General features: G+C 45.4%; 1 long non-coding RNA gene across 1 annotated transcript; it reads left to right on the forward strand.

Moving 5' to 3' along the window:
- The first annotated feature begins 611 nt into the window (after positions 1-611).
- LOC140635051 (uncharacterized) lies at positions 612-15,906 on the forward strand. The gene is made up of 3 exons (XR_012032393.1): positions 612-874; positions 5,541-5,635; positions 14,807-15,906. It is a non-coding gene; the product is annotated as an uncharacterized lncRNA (long non-coding RNA).
- Positions 15,907-16,430: the final 524 nt, after the last annotated feature.

Consider the following 16,430-nt stretch of genomic DNA (forward strand, 5'->3'; position numbering starts at 1 on the left):
TGGAGGCTGCCCCTGGCTCGGGCCTCCGGAGGCTCTGGAGTGTACTTGGCCGTCAGGAACGGTGCCCTGACCCCGCTGCCTTCCTTCCTGCTCCATGAGGTCACAGCGAACCTTTGCTGATGGAGCCCTGCCCCTGCCTGGCCAGGTGCCAAAGGTGCTTCCCCGAGGGGAAATTCGTCAGGGGCGGCTGTGCGGTGGCGCAAGTCAGGCCAAAGGCTCCATGCCGGCCGCCCCAGCGCTGATCTTCCCAGGGTTTGGAAGAAAAGTCTTGACAGGCTTTCACAACCATGTGTAGCCCCCATGACGCGGCCAGTCCTCGCCAGGAGGTCACGAAACATCTCTGTGGGGGCTCGTGGGTGGTGCAGCCTCTGGGTGTCGGCTCAGGTCGCGATCCCGGGTGTGTGTGTGAGATGCAGCCCCGCACGGGGTCTGCCCATCTCCCTCGCTGCTCCCCCTCTTAAACAAACCACCAAATAAGTACACAAAATCTTCAAAAGCAGAAACAAAAACAAAAGGTCTCTGCTGCGAGGCGGTTTGCTGCGGGCAATGCGCAGCCTTGTGCGGGTTTTCAGAGCTGCGCGCATGCGCCTTCCTGCCCGCGAAGCCCGGGTTCTTTCGGTCCCGTTTCTGGCCACGCTTGGATCTGGGAACGGAAAGCAGGTGGGCACCGCCGTGCCTGCCAGGCCAGTGTGCACCCGGGAACACGGCACCGCCCCAGGGTTCCCGACAGAGGGACGTCACTCCCAAGAGTCGGTCACGCGGGTCACCCAATGGCTGAGAAGCCAACCGAGGGTTAGCGGGACAGCGAGGCCGCCGAAGGGTAGCTACAGCAGGAAGCCGTCACCGCCTCCGGCTGGAGGGACAAGAGAAGGAGGTGACATTACTTGCAAGTAGGGGCTGGGGTCGGCTGGCAGAAGCAGAAACCTCAGCAGGGCTGGATTAGAGGAGGTGCAGGAGCGGGACTGGAGGAGGTGCAGGAGGGGGACTGGAGGAGGTGCAGGAGCGGGACTGGAGGAGGTGCAGGAGGGGGACTGGAGGAGGTGCAGGAGCGGGACTGGAGGAGGTGCAGGAGCGGGACTGGAGGAGGTGCAGGAGGGGGACTGGAGGAGGTAGGAGCGGGACTGGAGGAGGTGCAGGAGGGGGACTGGAGGAGGTGCAGGAGCGGGACTGGAGGAGGTGCAAGAGGGGGACTGGAGGAGGTAGGAGCGGGACTGGAGGAGGTGCAGGAGGGGGACTGGAGGAGGTGCAGGAGGGGGACTGGAGGAGGTAGGAGCGGGACTGGAGGAGGTGCAGGAGCCGGACTGGAGGAGGTGCAGGAGCCGGACTGGAGGAGGTAGGAGCGGGACTGGAGGAGGTGCAGGAGGGGGACTGGAGGAGGTGCAGGAGCGGGACTGGAGGAGGTGCAGGAGCGGGACTGGAGGAGGTGCAGGAGGGGGACTGGAGGAGGTGCAGGAGGGGGACTGGAGGAGGTGCAGGAGCGGGACTGGAGGAGGTGCAGGAGGGGGACTGGAGGAGGTGCAAGAGGGGGACTAGAGGAGGTGCAGGAGCGGGACTGGAGGAGGTGCAGGAGCGGGACTGGAGGAGGTGCAGGAGGGGGACTGGAGGAGGTGCAGGAGGGGGACTGGAGGAGGTGCAGGAGGGGGACTGGAGGAGGTAGGAGCGGGACTGGAGGAGGTGCAGGAGCCGGACTGGAGGAGGTGCAGGAGCCGGACTGGAGGAGGTAGGAGCGGGACTGGAGGAGGTGCAGGAGCGGGACTGGAGGAGGTAGGAGCGGGACTGGAGGAGGTGCAGGAGCTGAACTGGAGGAGGTGCAGGAGCTGGACTGGAGGAGGTGCAGGAGCGGGACTGGAGGAGGTGCTGGAGCGGGACTGGAGGAGGTGCAGGAGCGGGACTGGAGGAGGTGCAGGAGCCGGACTGGAGGAGGTGCTGGAGTGGGACTGGAGGGGGTGGAGGAGGTGCAGGAGCTGGACTGGAGGAGGTGCTGGAGCTGAACTGGAGGGGGTGGAGGAGGTGCAGGAGCTGAACTGGAGGAGCAGGAGCGGGACTGGAAGAGGTGCAGGAGCGGGACTGGAGGAGGTGCAGGAGCGGGACTGGAGGAGGTGCTGGAGTGGGACTGGAGGGGGTGGAGGAGGTGCAGGAGCTGGACTGGAGGAGACGCATGCCCTACTTGCAGAGAGAAGGGAGGGAGAGAAATGCCCTCCCTCCTCCTCATCTCCTACAAGAAGCCCTCGTTGCCCATTGCTGAACCCAGAAGCCAGGAGACACAGATCCTGGGAAACAGCCTGCAGGCGTCAACCACTCTTTTTCTGCCCTTAGGATTTAAAGCAAAGATTAAAGGGGAGAACCAGAAGATCCTCTGGTTCCCCAGTGTCTAGGAGCCTGCTTTGGGACTTTCTTCTCTGAAAACCAGAAAGCCGCAGGACCAGGGAAGTCCAGGGTACTTACTGGAAAAACAGTGGTATGAAGTTCTAGCATGCCTGTGCTAAGTGCAGACAGAGCCACACTCCCCTGGGGGAAGCTCACCAGGACCAGTGTTCTCACAGACACACTCATCCCTCAATAACTTCTGGAGCTCCCTCACCAATGACTGTGATCCATGCCTCTGTTCTCAGAAGGGTTGGCTTAGGCAGGTGGCATTTCCAAGAATGCTCTGGCTGGCATTAGCAGGTTACGATCCCCCCCGCCCCTCCCGGGGTCACTGAGAAATGTGACATGCCTTGATAACTAGGAGGCACAACTGTTTGGCTTCTTATGGTAAATGCTGGCTTATGGTGACATTTGGGGTATGAGGACACCGTTGATTCTGGGAATTTGTGGTCTGTTCTGCATCTTTTATTTGATTGCTCTCTCACAGAGTTATAGATGCTGCCTGCTTTCTTATCTAGATGTGTCCTGTGTGTGATGTGTGAGAATATATTTATTGAGAGGTTATGGGGGGGGCACGGGTTGCCAAGCAACTCTCTGGAAATGGAGGGCTATAGAGTTTACACTTGTGGGTCACCTTGGGAAAGATGTTCTGGGCTCTGGGCAGAACATTTTTCTCTCTTTGGCAAATGGAAGTTATAGGCACTTCCTAAGAACCCTGTCACCCTCAACATGCCTCTTAAATGCACACTTTTTGATGGTGTTCAGTAACATATTTTTTCCTTCTTCATAAATACGTATTCATCATAGAAGATTTGGAAAAAAATATTTAGGGAAGAAATTAAAGATTACCTACACTTCCATAACCCAAAGGTAACCAGTGCTAATCATTTTCTGAATTTGCCTTCAACTATTTTTTTTCTAATGGAGTATATATTTTAAATTAGGGCCATACTATAGTTATACAGTTTTTTTAAAAAAAGATTTATTTATTTGTGTCAGAGAGAAAGAGCACAAGTGCGTGTAAGTAGGGGGAAGAGCAGACAGAGAGAATCTTCAAGCAGACTCCCCGCCAAGAATGGAACGCAAAGTGGGGATCAATTCCACCACCCATGAGATCATGACCTGAGCCAAAACCAAGAGTTGGACATTTAACCGACTCAGCCACCCAGGTGCCCCTGTTATATACTTTTTCATCTAATATTTGGTAGAAAGTATAAAAGTATCTTACTTTTATTAAAAAAAGCTTGTTTTTAAAATCAGTGAATAACATTCTAGCTGCATGGATACACTGCATTTTGGTTATTCTTTATTGGATGTTTATACTGTTTCCAGTTTTTTTCTTATAATTATACTGCAATCAACATTTGTCCCATAAATTTTGAAGCTGGTACATCTAAAAATGTAAATATAATTGGAATGTCTGGCTGGCTCAGTAGAAGGGCTTGTTGTGACTCTTGATCTCAGGGTTTGTGAGTTCGAGCCCCATGTTGGGTGTAGAGATTATTGAAAAATAAACTTTTAAAAATGTAAAAATACATGTAAGTAAAATTAAGAGTTGTTAAACTATGAAGAAGAAAATATTTGCAAAAAAAGTTACAAAGGATCAATGTTCTTAATATATAAAGAGCTCTTTTCAATCATTATGAAAATCACTATTACCTTTTTTTTTTTTTTTTTTTTTTTTTTGAAAATCACTATTACCTTAATGGAAAAATGGACAGAGAAATGAAATAGAAGAATTATCTAGTACCAGTAAATACATGAAAAATGTTCAAAGCCATTGGTAATCAACAGGCATGAATTAGGGGTGCCTGGCTGGCTCAGTCAGTAGAGCATGTGACTCTGGATTTTAGGGTAGTGAGTTCAAGCCCCACATTGAGTGTAGAGATTACTTAAAAATAAAATCTTAAAAAAAAAAATTAAGACAACAACATGACCTTGTTTTTGCCTGTAAAGTTGGCAAAGACAAATAAAAACAAAACAAAATACAGAAACTGTAATGCTAGTGGTAGTGATCATGTAGGTTAGAGAGAGGTCAGGATCACATAATTCCTTGTGGAAAAGTAGATTGATATATTCTTTTTGTTTTAGAGAGATTTTGTTTATTCATTTATTAGTCAATAATTATCAAGTTCCTACTATACTGAAACATATTTTTGGAGGGCGCCAGGCTGGATCAGTTGGTTGAGCACCCGACTCTTGGTTTTGGCTCAGGTCATGATCTCAGGGTTGTGAGATCAAGCCCCACATTGGGGCTCTTTTCTCAGCTAGAGTCTGCTGGAAATTCTTTCCCTCTCTCTTGCCCTCCCCCCTCCTCATGCACATATACTTGTACTCTCTCAAGTAAATAAATACATCTTTAAACAGACAAACAAACAAACAAACAAATATGTTTTTAGGTGCTAGGAGTCCTAGTCCTATAAAAATATGTGGGATATAGCCCCCGTCCTTATGGAGGCTATGGTCAAGTAAGAGAGGTCTCAGGTGTCCAAATAAAGATAGTGAAATGTCAAATGGACTGATAGGAAGAGCATTGGATTTAGAATCAGAAGATTTGGGTTCTAATATTGGTTTTGGTCTCTTATTAGCTGTGTAACTTTGGCAAAGTCACTTTACCATCTCCAGCTTTGATTTCTCCACCTGCAAATAAGTTGTAGGAGAATGAAATGAAGCCAGAGATCTCAAAATAATTTGTAGGTTACTCATGCTTTTCACATCTGAAGCTTGTAGCTCTGTGATCTTAAATGAAGAAGTCATTATGCTCTTTTGGGACGACTTGGAAAGCTGGTGGGGGGAGACAAAGCATCCTGTGCTGTGGGGAGAGATTTTTGACACTGAAATTGTAGAGAAAAAATGGGCCAAGTGGCAGGAATTGATAAGCAAAGCTGGGAAGGCAGGAGAGGGTAAGGAGAGTTTAAGACCCTGTGGAGTATAAGGTATCTGGCTGAGGTGTAAGAGACTTCTGGGGGTTGAGATAAGCCTGGGGAAGCTGGATTGGGAACTAATGGTGAGAGAGCCTTGATGTGAGGCCAAGGAGCCTGGAGTATGTTCTGTAGATAATCAGAGCTACAGAGATGTTTCAGTAGACGAGTGGCTAAGAATTGAGGTTGATGACTGGCATAGGAAGAAAATGATAGGTAACCCCAGCATGCAAATCTAATATCATTCTCCAGGAAAAGGAACAAGAGCTCCTTGGAGAAGAGGCCAATGCACCGGCTGGGGCAGGGAAGTGCAGGAATAAGCCTGAAGAACCTCATAGTGCTGGAAGGTAGGAAAGTGCTAAACCCAACCCAACCCAACCCAACCCAACCCAAACAAAAGGATGGGGGGTGGGTGTCAAAGAGATACAGGAGCCAACCTGAAAGAGGTCTTAACAGCCAAAGCAGAACAATTTGAGCAACAAAATAAATAATGTAGTACAAGGTTATAACCCAAAGTATAAAATAAATACCCATGTGTCCATACTGATACAAATAAATGAGGAGAGAAGAAGAAAATCCTTCTTGTCAGAATTCCAAATAATTTCCTTAGATACCCCTCCTGCCAGGAGGTGGACCTAAGCTCCTCTCTAACCCCTCCCCACCTTGAGTGTAGTTTGTGGTTTGTGGTTGGTGACTTGCTTCCAGCAGGTAGAGTATGGCAAGAATGGGGAGGGAGTGTACCTTTACCAGGCAGGAATCTGGCAAATACTCTCTTGGTTTGGTGGTCAAGGTCAACATCTTCAGCAATAAATTGTGTTGCCAGCATATACCCTTGATGTGATGTCATGAGAAGAGCACTTATCTCTGTGGTCCTCTGATCCATAACCTTAGTTTAACCATAAGAAAATTATCAGATCCAAATTAAGGATCATTCAACAAGATACCTAACCAGTGCTCCTCAGAATTGTCAAAGTCTTTGACAAACAAGAAAAGTCTGATAACCTGTCACAGACCTGAGACATGGCTACTAAATGCAATGTGCTATCCTGGATGAGATCCTGGGAACAGAGACAGGTATTAGTGGAAAACCTAATGAAATCAAAATAAAGCACAAAATTAAAAAAAAAAAGTTTTAAAAATGTATTTATTGAGAGAAACAGAGAGAGTGCACACATGTGCATGAGTGTGGGGAAGGGCAGAAGGAGAGAGAGGATCTCAAGTAGACTCCATGCTGAGCACAGAGCCTGACCTGGGGCTTGATCTCACGACTTGAGATTATGACCTGAGCCAAATCAAGAGTTGGATGTTTAATCACCTGAGCCACTCAGGTGCCCTTAAAGCATGAAATTTAGTTGATAGTCTCTTATCGGTATTGGGTTCTTTGTGAAAAACTGCTATGGTGGCGTAAGATGTTAGCAATGGGAGGTACTAGGTGAGAGCTATATGGGAACTCTCTGTACTATCTTTGCAATTTATTTTTATAAATCTAAAACCATTTTATTTTATTTTTAAATATTTTATTTATTTATTCATGAGAGACACAGAATGAGAGAGAGAGAGGCAGAGACACAGGCAGAGGGAGAAGCAGGCTCCATGCAGGGAGCCTGATGTGGGACTCAATCCCGGGTCTCCAGGATCATGCCTTGGTCTGAAGTCGGCGCTAAACCGCTGAGCTGCCCGGGCTGCCCCTAAAACTATTTTAAAGTGGAAAGTTTATTTAAAAATTGTTTTTAGGGGGTTCTGAGTGGCTCAGTCAGTTGGCCGTCTGCCTTCGGGTCAGGTTGTGGTCCTAGGGCCCTGGGATCAAGCCCCATGTCTGGCTCCCTGCTCAACATCTTCAGCAATAAATGAATAAATAAATAAATGAAGACCCCTGCTCAGTAAGGGGTCTACTCCCACTACTCCTCCCTCTGCTCTCATGCTTTCTCTCTCTGAAATAAATAAAATATTTTTTTAAATGTTTTTAAAGATAAATGAATGCTGTTAAATTCATTATAGAAGGTAATAAACAATATTATAGTGACTTTGATAGAAGATATTCCATGGGACAGGTATAAGGAATAAACTGATTGGATGGGCCACCTAATAATTTGACTCTTGTCTGCCTTTGATATTGAAGGCTGTGATTTTTTTCCCTGTAGCTTAGAAATTTAACCTGGAAAAACACACACAGATTCACAATGCCTTACTAAATCCCTCCAAAAAATTCAAGTTGTTTTTCTTCAGATCTCTTCAAGACTTCTTTGATAAGCGTTAAAGATATAACTAGCCATGTTTTCCTGGAATCTTATCTCATAATCATCTTTTCTTTTCTTTTTTTGAACTGCTAGGATAAAATGTGACAGAGAGTCTATAGTCTCAGGTTAAATCCATAGTACATTTCATATTACCTTCCATTCAAGTTCTCCTTGGATTCTATAATTTTTCCCCCCAGTGTTTATTTCCCACTAAATTTAGGGTAGGCTTTAAACATCTAAAGTAAAATACATTTTCCCTTAATTTCATTACCCTACCACTACAACTTCTAAATTTCTTTATACTTCCTGCCAACTGAGTCAAACCCAAGAAATGTCACAGGCATCAAAGAATGTTTTCTCTTGTGCTCACAGCTTTTCCTTTAAGAAGGACCCATTTCCACCAAATTTGCATTTACAGGTATTTCCTGTTTACAAGCTGGCCAATGATAAAAGCTTACTCTTCGGTCTTATTTCTTTTCAAAGACATTATTTGATAAGCTTAGTTTGATTCCACCCTTCCACTTACTCATTGTTAATGCCCCGTGCCTGAGAGACAGGATGGCTACAAAATTTGTAGGACCCAATGCAAAATGAAAATTATTAATAACTCTAGAATTATTAAGAGTTTCAAGAGAGTGACAGCAGAACATTGAGCAAAACATGGCATTCTTCTAAGCACCAGGTGGCACAGGTAGTGGGTCCCTGAAGCTGGCCCTGCCAAGGGGACTTAAAGTATAGCGCTTTTCATTATGGCCCTTGGACTTTATTCCAAAAGAAAAGGGTGGGGGGACGCAGTTTAGATGCCACCATCTAGCATTCATTCAGAGGCTAATGGGAGCTGGAGAATCACAGGGGGTGGCTTTGTCCAGTAGCTCAGCCCAGTCCTGTGGTGAGAGGCTGGAGTGTTCAAGGAAGGGACACAGGAATGGCCTGGAGTTCAGTTTTGGTAGACAGGTGACAGCACCCTCCTTACAACATCAATGAGGGGAAGGAGAAGGAGAGATGTGGAAGTCTGCTGGGACCATCTGACTCTTTTTGAGCATCTAGCGAATGCCAGGGACAAAGCTAGAAGCTAGAGGTATATGTAAGTGAATGAATAAAGGAATGAATGAAATATTTACCCTAGAGGAGGTAGTCTAGTAGGGGGAGATGGATACAGAGATAAATAATATCAGAATAAATATGTTAGATATTTTGAAAGCCTCTTAATCCTACTTTGGTCTTGGGGGCCTGGAGCCCCCTGACCTGATCAAACAAAAGTGGCCCCAACTCTTCATATGTTCAATCCTGCATATGGCAGGTAAGAGATGCACATTCCCTTCAATGAGCCAGGGAAATGCTCTCATGGAGGTATACAGCAGGGTTCCCCAGTGAAAAACAGTGTCGATGCTTTATTTAAGTTCTACCTAAACAAATCTTAGCGGTTTTAGGTATACACATGAATGATAACCCTAACATATGCCAGAGTTTTTTGGGGTGCCTGGGTGGCTTAGGTGGTAAAGTGTCTGCCTTCCACTCAGGTCATGACTCCAGTGTTCTGGGATCCAGCCCCACATTGGGCTCCCTATTTGATGAGGTTTCTTCTTCTTCTTCTCCTTCTTCTTCTCCTTCTTCTTCTTCTTCTTCTTCTTCTTCTTCTTCTTCTTCTTCTTTTCTTCTTCTTCTTCTTCTTCTTCTTCTTCTTCTTCTTCTTCTTCTTCTTCTTTCTTCTCCTTCTTCTTCTTCTTCTTCTTCTTCTTCTTCTTCTTCTTCTTCTTCTTCTTCTTCTTCTTCTTTTGTTAAAGATTTTATTTACTTATTCATGATAGACACACAGAGAGAGGCAGAGACACAGGCAGAGGGAGAAGCAGGCTCACCTTGGGGAGCCAGCCCAATGTGGGACTCCATCCCAGGACCCTGGGATCATGACCTGAGCCAAAAGCAGATGCTCAACCACTGACCCACCCAGACATTCTGAGGAGTCTGCTTCTTCCCTTCCTGCTCTGTGCTCATTCTCTCTCTCTTTCTCAAATAAATAAATTAAATCTTAAAAAAAAAAAAAAGCCGGAGTTTTTAATGGTTTAGATTTATTTTTAAATTTAAATTCACCCAGTTGAGATGATTAAAGAATTTACCGCTTTATTTATTTATTTATTTATATTTATTTATGTATTTATTTATTTATTTATTTATATTTTAAAGTAGGTTCCACACTAGCTCAGAGCCAGACATAGGGCTTGCACTCACCACCCTGAGAGCAAAACCTGAGCTGAGATCAAAAGTTGGATGCTCAACCAGCTCAGCCACCCAGGACCCCCTTTACTGCTTTTTTAGAAATAGCAAACTGAAGAATCCCACCGTAATGCAAAAAAGCATTTCCCATGAATATCTATTACAGCTTTAAATGAGCTTTTACAGTATTTTCTCAAAATCAAATTCTTCTCTGAAGTGAGCAGTTTGACATTTCATATCATGTGATAGGTAGATTGTGGCTGTCAAGAGGAACTGGTGGATGATTCCACATCAGTTGTCCTAAATCCAGTTGCCTTACCAGGGTGCCTGGGCACACAACAGATCAGAACAGTCGTTTCTTCGGCTGTGGAATTTCCCAATCTAAAATTGCTAATGAGGGATCCCTGGGTGGCGCAGCGGTTTAGCGCCTGCCTTTGGCCCAGGGCGCGATCCTGGAGACCCGGGATCGAATCCCACATCAGGCTCCCAGTGCATGGAGCCTGCTTCTCCCTCTGCCTGTGTCTCTGACTCTCTCTCTCTCTCTCTCAATGTGTGACTATCATAAATAAATAAAAAATAAAATAAAATTTATAAAAAAAATAAAATAAAATTGCTAATGATAATTTTCTATTTGGTAATCATCTGATAATGATAAGCACACTCATAAGGACAACAGCTCATAGGGTTTAAAAAACGAGGGCCATTGCTCACATGCAGAATTTCTCCTGCTTTCATAGCAGGGGTCACTCGAGATATTCACATCTCTTCCCCCCTGTGGCTGTCCCCATACCTTTCTCTGACCTGAGTGGGTGGGTGACACAGTAAGACTGGGTGACACTGGGTGTCATAGTAATACTGTCTGAGACACCGGCCCACCCCATCTCCTCATCCCTCTGCCTGCACTGGTGCTCGACACACATGTTGTGTCCACACAGAAGGCTGACTGAATGAGCAATTTAATGATTCCTATTTTTTTCCTTGCAGAAAACTTCGCAAGTCCTTTCATATGAATCTTGCAAGGTCCCTGAGTTGTGGGTAGGCAGAAATTCCATTTTGCATGAAGAGCCAGAGATCCAGTAAGCTAAGTGAATTACTCATACTGACACAGCAAACTGAGCTGATGCCAGGGCTGCCGACCCAGCCTCCTGCTGCTTCCCCAGTGCTCGGGCCTGCAGATCAGAGCCCTTGCCTCGGGTTGAATAGCCAAACAGCGACAGTAACAAATGTTGGCTATAAACTCTCCTGATACATTGGTTAACTAGGGAACTTGCTAACTAAGAGTAGCATCAAAAGTACTTGACGATTTACTGTCAACCTCTTCTGAGAACGCATTTTGGGAAACAAGATGTTAAAACCATCCATAGGACACAAAAGAGATAAATCAGCTGAAGCTCAATGTATACTTAAGTTTTAAAGCTTCTCTTACTACCTGTCCCCTCTCCACTTTTTTTTTTTTTTATAAACAACACATAAACACTAGGAACGGCATGTCTAGGATTCCAGTCAATTTTCTATGATTTAAGAAGTATTTTAAAAACAAAACAAAACTCTGGAAGATAGTTTGAGGAAATAAAAGTCTTAACCTCATGACAAAAGAGGTCAGTGGTAGTTCTAGGTGTCTACAAAAGGGGAACTAGTACATCCTTGTTATAAGGAAAAGAAAAAGGAGAAGCAAGTTGTGACCGTTCTCTGCAGGGCAGCAGAAAGGCCAAAGCTTGTGAAAAAAGAAGACCTAGCAGAATAAAGCGCAGTCATCCTGGAAAAAAATATACTGGGAGAAAAAGAAGAGAAAAGAATGACAAATCTGATGCTGAAATTGTTTTTCTGAAACACCATTTTTAAGTAATACTACTTTTTCTCTCTCCTACACATGCACACACACACACACACACACAGACATGCATGCACACATACTCATAGAAAAATCTGGGGTTTTGATTGGTGGTAGAAAAGTAAGTAGCAACAGAAAAATACATACATATGAACAACTGAAAATTTTGGAAAAGACTCAAGGGGCATCCCCATCTCTGGTAGATTATGGATAACCAGCTGCCTAGAGTGGTTGAATTGTTCATTTGTTCAGTAGCAGAGCAGATTTGTTCTAGAACACCCCAGCCATGGGCAGACAGCGTGATTCTAAGCAGCAACCAGCAGTTATGTGGCTTGTGGTGACTTCATCACTGTTTACGTTTTTATTACCAGGTAACATTACAGTTCTCATTCTGCAATAGGATTTGGCTCTCAGATCCAATAACTGTGTGTGTGTGTGTGTGTGTGTGTGTGTATACATTCATATATATTTTAATATTTAACATTCCTTTATGAGCAGGGCTGCAAAAGGAACTTTTAATCGGGGGTTAAAATACAGAAAAATCTTATATACTGGTTTGGAAGGTAAACCTTTCACTTCTGCCCTTCTGTCTGTCGTTTTTCTTCTCATTTCGCAGATGTGCTGCTGGAGAAGAACCCAGCCCCCTGGTCGGAGGATTACTGCCCAGCCCTCTGGGCAAAACAGACAGTGGTTTACCCTTAGGCTCTCTTGTGGTCTAAGGAGAGGAGGCCTGAATGAAAGCCACTGGGGAAATGTTAAATGTAAAAGGTATTAGAGAAGAAAATCAGAGCAGTTTAGTGAAATACTGACTCGGAAGAGGGCACTAACACCTCCCACATGCCCCCTTTATTTCGGAGCCGTGTCTGGGGTGGATGTGGACACTTCTCTCAGTGAGGTCTGGTTAGAGGAAATTAGCACCTCTCACCCCTCCTCTGCCCCTGGTTTGCTAGAGGGAAAAGGCTCTGCAGGCCACACTGTTCTCATGAAATGAAGCTTGGCTCCAAGCCTGCATTTTAAAAAAACTGATATATAATTGTCATATAACATTGGATTAATTTGGGGTGTACCACATAATGATTTAATATAGATTAACATTACAAAATGATCACCATAATTTGTTTAGATAACATCCGTCACCATGCACAGTTACAATTTTCTTTTTCTTCTGATGAGATCTTTTAAGACCTATTCTTAGCAACTTTCAGATATCCAATGTACTATTCTTAACTATAGAGTCCCCGTTGCTGTGCAGTTGCTGTACATACTTTATGTTACATCCCCAGGACATCTTCATCTTATAACTGGAAGTCCAAACCTACATGATACAGCTCAGATTTATTCCCATTCTAATCCAACACTCCTTGTCAGAGCTCCTGCCAACTGGTGGTGCCAGTACGTGTGCTTGTGTGTTGGAATGTGAATGGGATCTAGACATCGCTATGGTGGAAGGTGGAAGGAAGCCTCTTTAGGATTGAGTCATTCTTGGCTCAGGGGTCTTCATATAATGAGGTGACCATCACTCTGCTTTCTGAGCTGCTCACACAGGCTGGAAAGGGCTTTGACGGAAAAGATTACTTTCCAACCAGAAGTCCAAGAGCTTTGGGAGGCAGGACCTTATGCAACCTTTCTTTGACTCACTAGAGCTTTGGAAAAATCCATCTAGACCAAAGTACCTGCATCACTTGTGGTGGGCGGATCCATAGGTAGATGCCACTGATCTTATCCTGGGCTGCTTATGATGTATGTAATCTTAGGTTCCAGAATTAAAATGAAGAAATAAGTGTTAATCATATTCTTCCAACCAAATGGGGGTAAAACAGGCTTCTTTCTTTGAGTTGGCTTTTATTTTCCTGTATCTTTTTTTTGTCTGGAGGTATGAAGTATCTTTTGTGGAAACCAGTTCTGATGAAAGGTTTTTCCAATGGAAAAAGTGGAAAATAATGCTAGGAACTCCCCCACTTCTATTGATATTTTCGACGAGGCCTTTCTGAGCTCCCTTTACTTCCAAAAAACCAAAACCACAAGAAGAAAACAACTATGAACCTCTTGTTTCTTGACATTTAAATCTGCTGTGTCCTTTGGGTAATTCATGTTGGGTTTCAAAGTCTGATTTGAGACTTTTTTCTTTCCTTTCTTTCTTCTTTCTTTCTTTCTTTCTTTCTTTCTTTCTTTCTTTCTTTCTTTCTTAGGGGAGATGATGGGGAGGGGCAGAGGAAGAGGAAGAGAGAAAATCTTAAGTAGGCTCCACACACCAACACAGAGCCCAACACGGGGCTCAATCTCACAACCCTAAGATCACAACCTGAGCTGAAATCAAGGGTTGGATGCTTAATCAATTGAGCCACCCTAGGCAGCCCATACCTGGCTTTTCTATAGGTTTCACGGCACACCAGGAATGGGGCTGTTGAAATGCGTGTGCCAAAGCGCTGTCATGACCAGATGGGTTAGAGAAGCTCTTGCTAAAACAAAAAGACAAACAAAAACAAATAACTCTATAGAGATTTTAATTTTCTTTCCCTGGCTGCAGAATGGGGAGGGTGTGGAGGATGGGGAAGAGGCAAAAATGGTGGAGAATGCATAGTGTTTCCATGAGTAAGTTTAATTTGACCTTTAGGAATTTATTAACTTCTTATTGAGTTGAAGTTCTAACCTGAGATCTAAGGGTCTCATTCATCAATATGCATGATTTGGGGGTGGGTGGGTGGGTGGAAGGTACATTAGTCATGGATTCAGTTATCAAGAAAGCTCAGAGTTGGGACAAAGTGTGGCTCTGTATGCAAGTGTCTCCCGATATCCATCTGCTTGATATTCGGACTTCTCATTGTTCTCCTTGTGAGATTACACCTTCCAACCCACCACCTGATCCCCTTTTGAGTTTCTCTGTTCTCAAATTCCTCCGAAAATAAGGCTGCCAGAGGGGCAGGCCAGCAGCTATGGTATCTGGACAGCTTGTCTTCATGTTCTCTTAGCTAGAAGGTGTAGGGGTAACAGCAGTGGCCAGCCCTGCCCTGGTGCCACCGACCTGACTCTGATGGCTGAGGGCACCGCTGGCCAGGGTCTGGAAAGAACAATAAGGAAGAGGGACTGCAGAGGTGGATCAATCAGCTCACACAGGCTCTGGCCAGCCGGACTCTTTGCCGATTACTCAACTCTTCCTTTTCTTCCACTCCAAGGGACAAAAAGGTCAGGATTTCATGGCAGAGTTCTCCTCCTGGACGCCTCTTATTGTGTCTTCACAGGCTCAGCAAAGATCCAGAAGGGACTCCAGTTTTGGAATTCTATAACTTCTGTGGGAACTTGTTGGCTAGTCCAGTGCCCACGCTGTGGGGAGGTGAGGGGTGAAGATAACAGGACCAGAGAGAGTCCTGCGGAGCCCCAGGAGCCCGCGCCTGCCGGCACAGCACAGGAGGTGGCCACTGGACAGAAGCAAGGATGGTCCCCTCTGGAGCCCCCTGAGAAGCCTGGGTGAGAGGAAGTGTGCGAAGTTGAAAGGGATTTCATCCTCAAGCAGAAAGCATTTAGCAGATGTCTAAACCCTCGTTTGGAGGAGGGGGAGATATTATGCCAATTAAATCAAGACAATAGCATCTTGTTCCCCCTGCAGTGAACCCTGATAAAATTGCCCGTCCAGGGGAAGGAAAGTATTTCATTATTGCACCTTTGAAAGAGGATAATCCTTTCTGTATTTCCTCTCTGGGGGATGGTGTCCTTTGTTCTTGCACCTCTGACTCACAGCTACTCCTTACCTTTAGTTTCGGGGGGAAAAACTCGGTAGTTAAAAAAAAAAAAAAAAAAGGCATGTGTGATTTAATGACCAGGTTGTTAGACAAGTGAAGACCCATCTCAGGATTCTGATCGATAAACCAGAGGTGATGACACAGTAATCTCACAGTGTCCCCTGGGCCGGGGCACTGACACTCAGGAAGTGCCTTCTGCTTCCCTGGGGATTGGGGCCCCCGGCTGGGCCCTGCAGAGCTGACTCCTCTGGGGCAGGCATCTGAGACTGGTGGACGTGCAAGTCTGGAAAAGATCTTTTGGAACCGGGAGGGGCGACAGGTTACCACTCTGATGACCTCACTCCAGGACAGAAAGCCAGAAAGTGTAACAAGGAAAAGAATTGCTCTCACAGAATCTGTGGGATGGGATCGTAAAGCCCATCAAGCCCAGTGGCTCCATCTTACAGCTGCAGACACTAAGGCTGGGCCTGATTGAGAAACATTCCCAGATCTGCTGAATGAGTCTAACGGGCCTTGCAGCACTCGGGAGGGGCTTATCCCCAAAACGTTGGAGTTTCCAAAGAGCATCAAAGAACAAAATAAAAAATTAGAAGCTCTGCCCAGCCTGGTTCTCCAAGTCATTGCGTTCTTAGCATGATCAGGAAGTTTCAAGCATCCTTTTATCAGTCGTAAGCATTGTTTTAATCATGAAGTGTCTCTCCCTGAAAGATAAGAGCCTTCCCAGGCATGAGCAAGGAATGTCTATTTCTCAGAGTGTCTTGCTTCTTTAGAGTGACCTTTTCTTTCAGGTGAAATGCAAAGACCTGGCCTTTTCATAGGAAGGCAGGTGACTCGCTTTTTCAGACTCTGGGCATCACTAAGTATGGCCCGAACTCCATAGGAGTGGTGGCAATCCAGTTTCAGACCAGAGAGCCGGTCCCACCCCAGCACAGGGCCTTTTCTGGGAACAGTCTGAGTATCTTTAGGGAGACTCACTGATTGATCTATGTTGGAACGAGTGACTTTCCTGGCGGGGACTGATCCCAGGCACCGTGCCCGTCTTCACTGTGTGTGAACCACCTGAAATTTTGATTTTTGGATAAGCAGTAGGTTGGAGAGGTTTGATGACACTAATGGGGGTGGAGTA

This window comes from Canis lupus, chromosome 6 (assembly GCF_048164855.1).
Source record: "Canis lupus baileyi chromosome 6, mCanLup2.hap1, whole genome shotgun sequence".
NCBI lineage: Eukaryota > Metazoa > Chordata > Mammalia > Carnivora > Canidae > Canis > Canis lupus.